This window comes from Xenia sp. Carnegie-2017, unplaced genomic scaffold, assembly GCF_021976095.1.
Source record: "Xenia sp. Carnegie-2017 unplaced genomic scaffold, XeniaSp_v1 HiC_scaffold_23, whole genome shotgun sequence".
In the NCBI taxonomy this organism is placed as follows: domain Eukaryota; kingdom Metazoa; phylum Cnidaria; class Anthozoa; order Malacalcyonacea; family Xeniidae; genus Xenia; species Xenia sp. Carnegie-2017.
In genome coordinates, this window is record NW_025813486.1 from 6,292,005 (window position 1) to 6,302,729 (window position 10,725).

The window sequence follows — 10,725 nt, forward strand, 5'->3', positions numbered from 1 at the left end:
TTGTCCTTATGTCGTGGTGCATAAATATGATAACAAACCACTTTTTTATAGGTGTGCATGTAGCTTGTGTCGTACTCAACTGCTGACAGATGCCATTGAATACCGTTGTTGTCAATAGGTTGGGCCTACTTTACATAAACTGCTATTCGATGGTAGCATTGAAAAAATTAGCTGTGTTACTCTTCACGAAGAGTACACGATTATGACACATGCTACAGTCTTGAAGAATGTTGGCTCACTTCTAAGAGACCAAAATGGAAGGTCATACAAGCGTCGTAGAATACATGAAAATGAGTTAGTACATTTTTTATTTCTAATTTTGTTTTGTAACGAATGATTAATATCTTGCCATGTATCTCTACTTTTACCTTTATGTGGTTCATTATTGTGCTGTGATGCTTTACCATTTTGTTGTGTGAAGTCAAAATAATTAATCAAATAGAAATTACTATTTTGAATTTCTCATAGATATTTGAGAGCAGTTGCATACCGTTGGGTCATTCGATGGCTGTGTGGATGCCTTGGTTGGGAAAATTCTAGACCACTACCTGCATGTATCTACACAGACATCCGAAAACAATTTCCATTACGAAATCCCCTAGGCCAAGAACATGCTCGCTACAAGTCAGCACAAGAAAGAAACTGATAGAAGTAGGAAACATTTTTTGTAGCATAGTATATTATTTTATAACTAACTTTAAAGTTGGCCTGCTAAGAATATTTTTCAAGTAATTGTTGTGGACAATGACTTTTTGGATGTCCTTTCATTGGCTGTCCACAATTTTTGCATAAGCGCGTTTTTTTTGGATCTGAAGGACCTGTTGAAGCAGCTTGTTTTTCTTTGTCTAGACCTTTTGCTTGCAGTACATCTTGCTGTTGATCTATAAATAACAATTTAATGTGTTTACTTTTAGAATGCACTGGCCATACCTATTATACATGGTAGCATGAACAACTTACATGTGGGAAACAATGGTGTTGAAGATAGTTGTTTCCCATCCAAATGCCGTTGGATTGCCTCAGTTTTGGAAATTCGATCTGAGAACGTTTTGTTTAAGGCTTCTGGGACTTTTTCCTTATACTTCTTAAATATGTTGTCCATGGATTCCTCACAACTAAGAACCATGACATTTTTGATTTCATTAACATAGTCTGGAAAAATGACAAGTGGTTAGATGTGTAAGTCAAGAGTACCAATGCATACATGCTAAACTTACAATATGATGGTGCTGAAGAAACAGTTCTTACTACTTCATCCCCTGATTTAAATTTTGGGTATGTCACAGAATAATATGGTGTTCCATTTTTTGTTTTTTTTGCTGTCTGTGAAGGTTTTCATTGAAATGAAGTACTGCCAGTACGTGCCTAAACAGAACAAACCATTTACTATGTAATTTTTTTTCTTGACTAGGAACAAGTAAAAAAGCCTTGGCAGATAGAGAACAGTGATTACAAGTTACCTGCAATATGTACCAAGCCAAGAAAAGTGGGTCATCTTTGGATGCCAACCATTTAATATTGAATGAAAACCTTCGAATCTAACAAATCTTCCTAACAAATTGTGTCCATTTACTCAGCCTCTCCTTGTCATTCATGGGGAAACGATGTACTGAGACACCCTCTGTGTGTTGACTGTTTGTACAACTTTTTCCGTTGGGCCAACCAGCAACACAATATTGTCCTCCTCGACGATTTTTTGCAGAATTTTGCCTACTCGCCATATTTTAACTTGCGGTGTATCGTTACGTTGGACTAACTTAATAAAAAATTATTCTCCTTATATTATGTGCGTTGTGATAATATTGCATGGGTTTTAAAACCACAGACTACGTCAAGGATGCGACATCCATATGATAAGAATGATAAGTCTAATCCAGAAGTTTATAAAAGTAGTATACATTGGATGATTGGAAATAAGCGCGTTACAGTTAGTTTCTGATAACATTGCGTGTGTGTTAAAACCGTAGACTTCGTCAAGGATGCGGAACCCAGTTTATTGAGAAATATAAGTTAATTCAAGAAGTTTATAAAACTCTAATCGATTGTAAATGTTGCTTACCTATGCATGTTGCTCATTTGTCACTAAATATACGCAATTTTTGCGAAGAGAAGTCATAAAATATGTAAAATTCCAGTTGGAAATATGCTTGTTCGTATATAATTTTTATATACTGAGAGCTTTAAAATTGAACTTCCGTCCTTTAAATGACGTCACGCACTCAAAGTCAAATTCGCATCAAAACAAGCAAATATGCCATGTTTGAACGCAAAGTTCGATGCGTTCCCATCGACTAAATCCAGTGGGCGATAGCTCAAAATGATCAGTAAAATACAGAGAAAACGTTTGTATCGAAAAACGAAATATGAAAATTTCACTTCAGTAGCACTTTAAGAGAATGCGAAGGTATAATCCAAAAACATATTGTGTTTCATCATATTGTAGGACAACGTCAAGAGTTTAAGCATTAATTTTATTTTGTCTACGAAAGAGGCACGGAATGCTCACCAAAAAAACAGTACTTGCTGTTTTGTTTTTATTCTTTGCATTCTTTTGCAATTCGTAAATTTCAAACGATTGCAATGTGGAAAGCCTTGTTTACTTACAACTTGCACCATGTCTTTTTAATCAAAAAGAAGTATGTTTGGCTTTCACAGCTCTTCAGCCAAACAGGAAACAGTACTCACAGTGCAATTAGAGATTTTTAGCATTGCAATTACAAATTTTAACAGTGCAATTGCAGATAAACTGCACTGACATACGAATAATTATACGAGAATTTATCCCTGGACAAATGAAGTTCTTTAAAATAAACATACTTCAGGCGGTTGACGTATTTGAACAAAAAGAAAAGGAAAAAACCGGTTTGCCAACGTCGAAAGAAACAAAATACAACTGTTTGCCTGAATTCCTTCGATTTTGCGTAAAACAAATAGATTACACTTAACCATTGTCTGTTCAGACATAGATACACGTGTTTTGAAATTTTGCTACTTGCGGTGCAATAATTATTTCGTTTAGAAGGGTTTTGCGCTTCCTTTTTCTGATGGTAGAAATGATGCAACAAGCAACTCATAAAAATATTGGTGTTGCCAGTTTTCGAAATAAATTACAATGTATTTCCATTTCCAAATACGTTAGAGGCAGTTTAATTTGTAAAAATTTATTTAAGAAATAAAATGTGTTTACTAGGTTTGCACAGGCTCATTCAAACCGAGGCGACCTTTGGGAAAACACCAGAGCAGATCAGCACAAGGTTGCCCCTACTCGAGAGTTCTCACAACGTCTCCGAGGTTAGCATAAACCAGTGGAAACACGAAAAGTTTCTTTCGTGTCTTTTATGAAATAGCGATAATGCAAGATTAACAAATTTAAAAGAAATGTTTATTATTTCGTCTAACATGTATTCATGGTCTATTTGGAAATTCTCTTTGCTTGATTGATTTGATGGTTGAGCTCAAATCGGTTTGCACAGGCTAATGAAAAGTGTAAACACAGCTATAGACCAATCGCCGCACGCGTTTTATTGTTTTTATTCATAATCTTTAAAAACTCATAACCATTTGTTTTGTTCAGAAGGTTTGTCCAATTCAAAATTGACCAACTATAATTTAATTTAACTTACACTAACTCCATCACTAGATGTTACGCATGTTTCAAACGAAGACTTATAAACGAGATTAAATGAACTTCATGAAGGACTTTCACGAAACTCGTTCATTTGTTAGGCGGGCTATAAACTCTGTTAATGATGTGACTAATTTTTAGACGAATTACAAGACTTAAAGTTTGAGTTCCGTGATCTACAAGATGAACACGAAGAACTTAAGACTTCGCTTGATAACACAGACGCCATTTCTGCGACTACGATCGTCGCTGTAGATAAAACCAGTGAGATTGAAATACTGCGCGCGAAAATCAACGCTTTGGATAGCGATGCGGAACGTTATCGCTGTGCAGTCGGAGAGCTCGAGAAAACTAACGAAAGAGAAAAGACGATGCATCTTGACATCGCCGTGAAAAAGATGCTTGCTTTGGAAAAAGACGTTAGTTTGTTTGCCAGACAGAGCAGCGAGCTCAAAGCTGAGATAAAGGCTCTAAAAAATCGCGATCACGAATCTTCTTTTGATGTAATTGATGGTGAAACAGCCGGGTAAGTTATCGCACATTTATTTATACCGTTTTTCCTCTATTTAGCTCCCTGGATTTTTTTACTTCCCATAAAGTGGGAGATAATTTGAGGATGAGTCTTATACGAGGAGTGGGGGGGTGGGGGGGTGGGGTACATAAATTTTTAGAAAAGTTGCCAATGAATGCTATTATATTCAATACTTACTTGAATTTAAAAAGATTTTTTACATTAGTAAACTCAAATTTATAAACGCGGGTATCAATGAATAGAGCTTAATTAGTTTGTTATAAATTCATTTAGATGATTTTATCAACTTTCCGGTGATTTTTTAATTTACTAAAGAGGGAGATAAATGAAGACATAACTTCTTTTTTCTACCTTTTAAGGCCTGTAGATAAAAAAATGTTTCCCATTAAATGAAAACACAACCTTTGTTGCATTTGAGTTGATCAAGAGAAACAATCGCAAAGGAAAGCGTACTTAAAATAAAAATAGTCTGAACACTAGACAGTTAAGATTCTATCTTCAGGTCATTTTGCCAAAATATATGTATTTAGTATTACTACTATTACATTACGTCGTGTTATTTAAATTATTAAATTGTTGCGAAGGTCATTACTTATAATATGTTTCTTCCTGTAATAGACCATTTTTACACAATTTTTATGACGTCTAAGACGGTATATCGTGTTGGTTAAATTTCGGTAATGGTTATCTTTTATACAAAGGTCTTGAAATAATAAAGAAAATGAGTAATTTAAATGTATCCCATCAACCTTCGCGAAGAAGCTTTTCCAATGCTTTCCACCTTTCTTTTCGCCGCGTCAGATTTAATGGATCCTCGCGTTTAAGTTGCGCGACCATATTTTGGTAACAATGTTTTCAAGCTTTTTCCGATGTCTTCTTCATTCTTGTAGGCAGAAGCAGTGTCTATAATACACAATGAAATAAAAACTATAATTCTCTTATCAATTTCAACGACCATTATTTTACTCTACTTATTTTCAATCATTTTTGGTGTAATCCTTGTGAAGTATGTAAATTCTTTCTCAGTTTATTTGACAGGCGCAATTATGATGCAGAAAACATTTACAATAGGTACAATGCATGCATTATTCTTTCTTGGCCATGTACGTATATACAGGATCTTGCTGGATAATTTGGTGAAATAAATTTTATATTCACTTCACCATTCTTCTAATTTATTACAACATTGATCCTCGCGTTTAAGTTGCGCTGCTCCAGGCCAATGAATCAGATATAAATCTAAATATTCGTATCCGATGTTTTCTATTGCTCGTAAAAACGCACTGTACGCAATATCAAGACCTTGATCATTTAGAGCTTTAAACAAATATAAAAATATGGTTACAACAAACTGTCTTCAGATTGGAATTTCCATCGAGCAGTTACCGTACGGAAGTAAAAAACCGTCTTCCGTTTTACAGTTATTGTTGTAGCTAGATCCTTGCAATTATTTACGCTTACCGTCTTGTCTATTAAGGAATACGTGTCCTCTCTTCACCAATTACTGCAAAAAACAGACTTAATGCAGAGCGGTTTTGCTATGACATAACATGCAAATTGAAAATTGCCTATAGGAGAAAAATAATTCAACTGATTCCCTATATCAATACTTCATACATCTGCATCCGCTCGCAAAATGAAAAAGCCTTGCTGAAAAATTTTGTATCACGAAAAAAACACGACATCACAAATTGTCCTAGACAGACCAACAAAATGTGAAGGTGAAAAAATATCTCAAACTGGTCCGGGTGTGGCGGTCTGAGTTAGCCATTATACTGAGATTGTATTCCGTACACTCCACAGTAATAACGCATTATATAGTCCTAATACTTACAAACATTATACACCTATATTTTCGGTTGATTTCTGAATGTTTTAATATTCTCAGTCTCTCAGATCGCCACACCGACAGCAATATGTACATCACAATTGCTACAAGCGACTAGCGCGTCAGGGTACATTCCTTTCCCAATGGAGAGAGAAATATTTCGATCATTGACAATATTTTCGACACTCACCAAGCTTGCTAGTTATGAATATGTCAGATCTTTTAAGACCATATTTTGGTAACAATGTTTTCAAGCTTTTTCCGATGTCTTCTTCATTCTTGTAGGCAGAAGCAGTGTCTATAATACACAATGAAATAAAAACTATAATTCTCTTATCAATTTCAACGACCATTATTTTACTCTACTTATTTTCAATCATTTTGGTGTAATCCTTGTGAAGTATGTAAATTCTTTCTCAGTTTATTTGACAGGCGCAATTATGATGCAGAAAACATTTACAATAGGTACAATGCATGCATTATTCTTTCTTGGCCATGTACGTATATACAGGATCTTGCTGGATAATTTGGTGAAATAAATTTTATATTCACTTCACCATTCTTCTAATTTATTACAACATTGATCCTCGCGTTTAAGTTGCGCTGCTCCAGGCCAATGAATCAGATATAAATCTAAATATTCGTATCCGATGTTTTCTATTGCTCGTAAACAAGCTTGAAAACATTGTTACCAAAATATGGTCTTAAAAGATCTGACATATTCATAACTAGCAAGCTTGGTGAGTGTCGAAAATATTGTCAATGATCGAAATATTTCTCTCCATTGGGAAAGAAATGTACCCTGACGCGCTGGTCGCTTGTAGCACTTGTGATGTACATATTGCTGTCGGTGTGGCGATCTGAGAGACTGAGAATATTAAAACATTCAGAAATCAACCGAAAAAATAGGTGTATAATGTTTGTAAGTATTAGGACTATATAATGCGTTATTACTGTGGAGTGTACGGAATACAATCTCAGTATAATGGCTAACTCAGACCGCCACACCCGGACCAGTTTGAGATATTATTTCACCTTCACATTTTGTTGGTCTGTCTAGGACAATTTGTGATGTCGTGTTTTTTTCGTGATACAAAATTTTTCAGCAAGGCTTTTTCATTTTGCGAGCGGATGCAGATGTATGAAATTTTGATGTAGCGAATCAGTTGAATTATTGTTCTCCTATAGGCAATTTTCAATTTGCATGTTATGTCATAGCAAAACCGCTCTGCATTAAGTCTGTTTTTTGCAGTAATTGGTGAAGAGAGGACACGTATTCCTTAATAGACAAGACGGTAAGCGTAAATAATTGCAAGGATCTAGGGACAACAATAACTGTAAAACGGGAAGACGGTTTTTTACTTCTGTACGGTAACTGCTCGATGGAAATTCCAATCTGAAGACAGTTTGTTGTAAACATATTTTTATATTTGTTTAAAGTTCTAAATGATCAAGGTCTTGATACTGCGTACAGTGCGTGTTTACGAGCAATAGAAAACATCGGATACGAATATTTAGATTTATATCTGATTCATTGGCCTGTAGCAGCGCAACTTAAACGCGAGGATCAATGTTGTAATCAATTAGAAGAATGGTGAAGTGAATATAAAATTTATTTGACCAAATTATCCAGCAAGATCCTGTGCATACGTACATGGCCAAGAAAGAATAATGCATGCATTGTACCTATTGTAAATGTTTTCTGCATCATAATTGCGCCTGTCAAATAAACTGAGAAAGAATTTACATAGTTCACAAGGATTACACCAAAATGATTGAAAATAAGTAGAGTAAAATAATGGTCGTTGAAATTGATAAGAGAATTATAGTTTTATTTCATTGTGTATTATAGACACTGCTTCTGCCTACAAGAATGAAGAAGACATCGGAAAAGCTTGAAAACATTGTTACCAAAATATGGTCTTAAAAGATCTGACATATTCGTAACTAGCAAGCTTGGTGAGTGTCGAAAATATTGTCAATGATCGAAATATTTCTCTCTCCATTGGGAAAGGAATGTACCCTGACGCGCTGGTCGCTTGTAGCAATTGTGATGTACATATTGCTGTCGGTGTGGCGATCTGAGAGACTGAGAATATTAAAACATTCAGAAATCAACCGAAAAAATAGGTGTATAATGTTTGTAAGTATTAGGACTATATAATGCGTTATTACTGTGGAGTGTACGGAATACAATCTCAGTATAATGGCTAACTCAGACCGCCACACCCGGACCAGTTTGAGATATTTTTCACCTTCACATTTTGTTGGTCTGTCTAGGACAATTTGTGATGTCGTGTTTTTTCGTGATACAAAATTTTTCAGCAAGGCTTTTCATTTTGCGAGCGGATGCAGATGTATGAAGTTTTGATATAGCGAATCAGTTGAATCATTTTTCTCCTATAGGCAATTTTCAATTTGCATGTTATGTCATAGCAAAACCGCTCTGCATTAAGTCTGTTTTTTGCAGTAATTGGTGAAGAAAGGACACGTATTCCTTAATAGACAAGACGGTAAGCGTAAATAATTGCAAGGATCTAGGTACAACAACTCCAAGTTCTTTTAATTTTTCGAGCATTTGTTGCAATACGGCATCTTTTACTTTATATCTGACCGTTACTTTTTATTAGTAGTTAAAGTTTCAAGGCGTGTTATTGAAATGGAACCAGATAGTACTTTCAAAGTAAGAAACAAGTTAATGGGAATCATCAAAGCTATTCGTCCCATCGATGTTGCTGTAGTTGTCAGCTCACTTGTCGCTATGTACTTGTTTCGACCGCAAGACGGTTTCAACTCATGCCTATATGGCAGCTAAAAGAAACTGAATCTGCCGAGCAATCTATCAAGTACTATTAGATATCACTCATTTTCATTTTTAGTTTTATTTTCATCAGTTTCTAAAGCTTTGTGAACGTTTTATTTTAACTCTTTAGGGTTCCACCATTGATAGTTGATTTTGATGGAAACGGTCTTAAAGGTAACTCTATATTCCGAAAGGCTCGCTGTTAAAATTTATTGTACTTGTTTTTATTATTTTTTTCTCACAGAAATCATCATTGTATCTGGTAGTGGAGTAAAAATGTTTTCATTTCATTCGGAAGACTTTGGCGATGAACATGATGCTTCCGAAATGAAAGAAAACAAAAATTACTCCAGTCCTGTGCTCTTCCATCTTCACCAAAAGGTTTTTCTTTTTGGTTTATACGAAGTAAATGTCGAAGGAGCAATAAAATCAATATCTTTTACATAGAAGATATCTTTTACATAGAAGGAATATCTTTACATAGAAGGAGCAATAAAATCAATATCTTTTACAATATCTTGAACAAGACAGAAGTGTTATATCCTATTGCAATGAACTCAGGCTGTATGTCTCATAGAAATAACATCTGCCCTCAGGTAAATAAATGAACAGCTGGTAATTTTTACATTTGGTGGAATTTGAAACAGAATACCAAACTGAGTAGCAAAAAAATGGAAATTTGTATGTGAATTTTTGATATTGAAATTTAGAGGAAATTGGTGTTGAGGTTTTCTTGAGACTCTTTAAGAAAGTTGTTGTCCCAGTTATCAACATTGCAAATATATGACAGGTTTTGGCTATCATATGGAATGACTGGTCTGTTACATTATTATCTCATGATATGAAAATATTATGGAAATCCAGACCAATGACATTAAGCCTTGATTCAAACTTACAATTTACGTAAGTGTTGATTATTCAGTATTTTGATCAAAACGATGTGACTCCAGTCAATCATTGTTGCACTTCTTTGGAGTATTTTTGAAATGATTTTGATAGTTTTGATTTATTTTAATTAGAGAGATGGCTGTAAAAGTTTGTTCTGGTGATGAAACCCCCATTTGATGATGGGCTTGTAATAGTAAGTGGCGTCCTTCATCTTTCTGGTCATTCATCCAGTGATGTGAAAATGTAAGTTGATTTATATCAAATGATGCAATAAATATTTTGTCTTCATTTTCTTTGACTATTATGACTACACTTTGCAATATTTTTTTTTACTTGCTCTATATTATTGTTATGTGTGAAGAAATTAAAATGAGAATGGTATGTGTCTGAGTGTATTTATTTTTCCTTAGTTTGACATTTTTAATGTATTAGAAAATTTGTGTTCTGTTGTGTACTGATGATGTTGTCTTGTTTAAATAAACATGAAACATATTGTTCCAAAACATTCTACACTTTCAAAACATAAGATTTGGAAATGGGGTTCAATTTCAGCCATACATATGGCTTTGCTTGTTAATGTTGATCATTGTAAGAACTTTGAAGTCTTGACCTAATTATTTATTCAACGGTAACCGAGACAAGGAAAACTGATAATCCTTTTTTTTGCCATGAAGCCCAGCCCTGTCATGGATGGTTTGAAATAGTCAATGAAAGAGTTATATTGTGAAAGATAGCAAGCATTTAAATTTGTAATGAAAATCCCAATTTGGGTCCATGCTTCCTGATCTCCTGCGACAGGAGAAAAGTATGGTTGATTCAAATTCAAATGATCTTTTTTTTTGAAACTTTGTACTATTCTTTGATTTATTGTTAAGAAAAGCTTCATGAGAAATGCTTAATAATTGTATTATTTACATTCAAGAAATCATCATCACCCTCAGTACACAGGTTACATCAAACAAAACTCCTGAGGAAATCAGTAATGAACAAGCTGGTGTTGAACCGAGAACATTAATAATGATGGACTTCATCATGATATCAATCCTGTA

The 10,725-nt window shown here is 34.5% G+C and overlaps 4 long non-coding RNA genes across 5 annotated transcripts; 3 read left to right on the plus strand and 1 right to left on the minus strand.

The window, feature by feature from the left end:
• The first annotated feature begins 1,046 nt into the window (after window positions 1–1,046).
• On the plus strand, window positions 1,047–1,939 carry LOC124449646. Its single transcript, XR_006949465.1, has 2 exons — window positions 1,047–1,275; window positions 1,412–1,939. It is a non-coding gene; the product is annotated as an uncharacterized LOC124449646 (long non-coding RNA).
• A 3,086-nt stretch (window positions 1,940–5,025) lies between these two features.
• Window positions 5,026–6,351, minus strand: LOC124448816. Of its 2 annotated transcripts, XR_006949263.1 has the most exons (3): window positions 6,176–6,351; window positions 5,619–5,661; window positions 5,026–5,060 (listed from the first exon to the last, which is right to left on the minus strand). It is a non-coding gene; the product is annotated as an uncharacterized LOC124448816 (long non-coding RNA). The 2 variants fall into 2 exon arrangements; XR_006949264.1 differs by lacking the exon at window positions 5,619–5,661.
• Window positions 6,352–6,663: 312 nt separating this feature from the next.
• On the plus strand, window positions 6,664–7,872 carry LOC124448837. The gene is made up of 3 exons (XR_006949277.1): window positions 6,664–6,725; window positions 7,238–7,280; window positions 7,838–7,872. It is a non-coding gene; the product is annotated as an uncharacterized LOC124448837 (long non-coding RNA).
• A 903-nt stretch (window positions 7,873–8,775) lies between these two features.
• On the plus strand, window positions 8,776–9,048 carry LOC124447675. Its single transcript, XR_006948791.1, has 3 exons — window positions 8,776–8,831; window positions 8,919–8,962; window positions 9,033–9,048. It is a non-coding gene; the product is annotated as an uncharacterized LOC124447675 (long non-coding RNA).
• The last annotated feature ends 1,677 nt before the right edge of the window (window positions 9,049–10,725 follow it).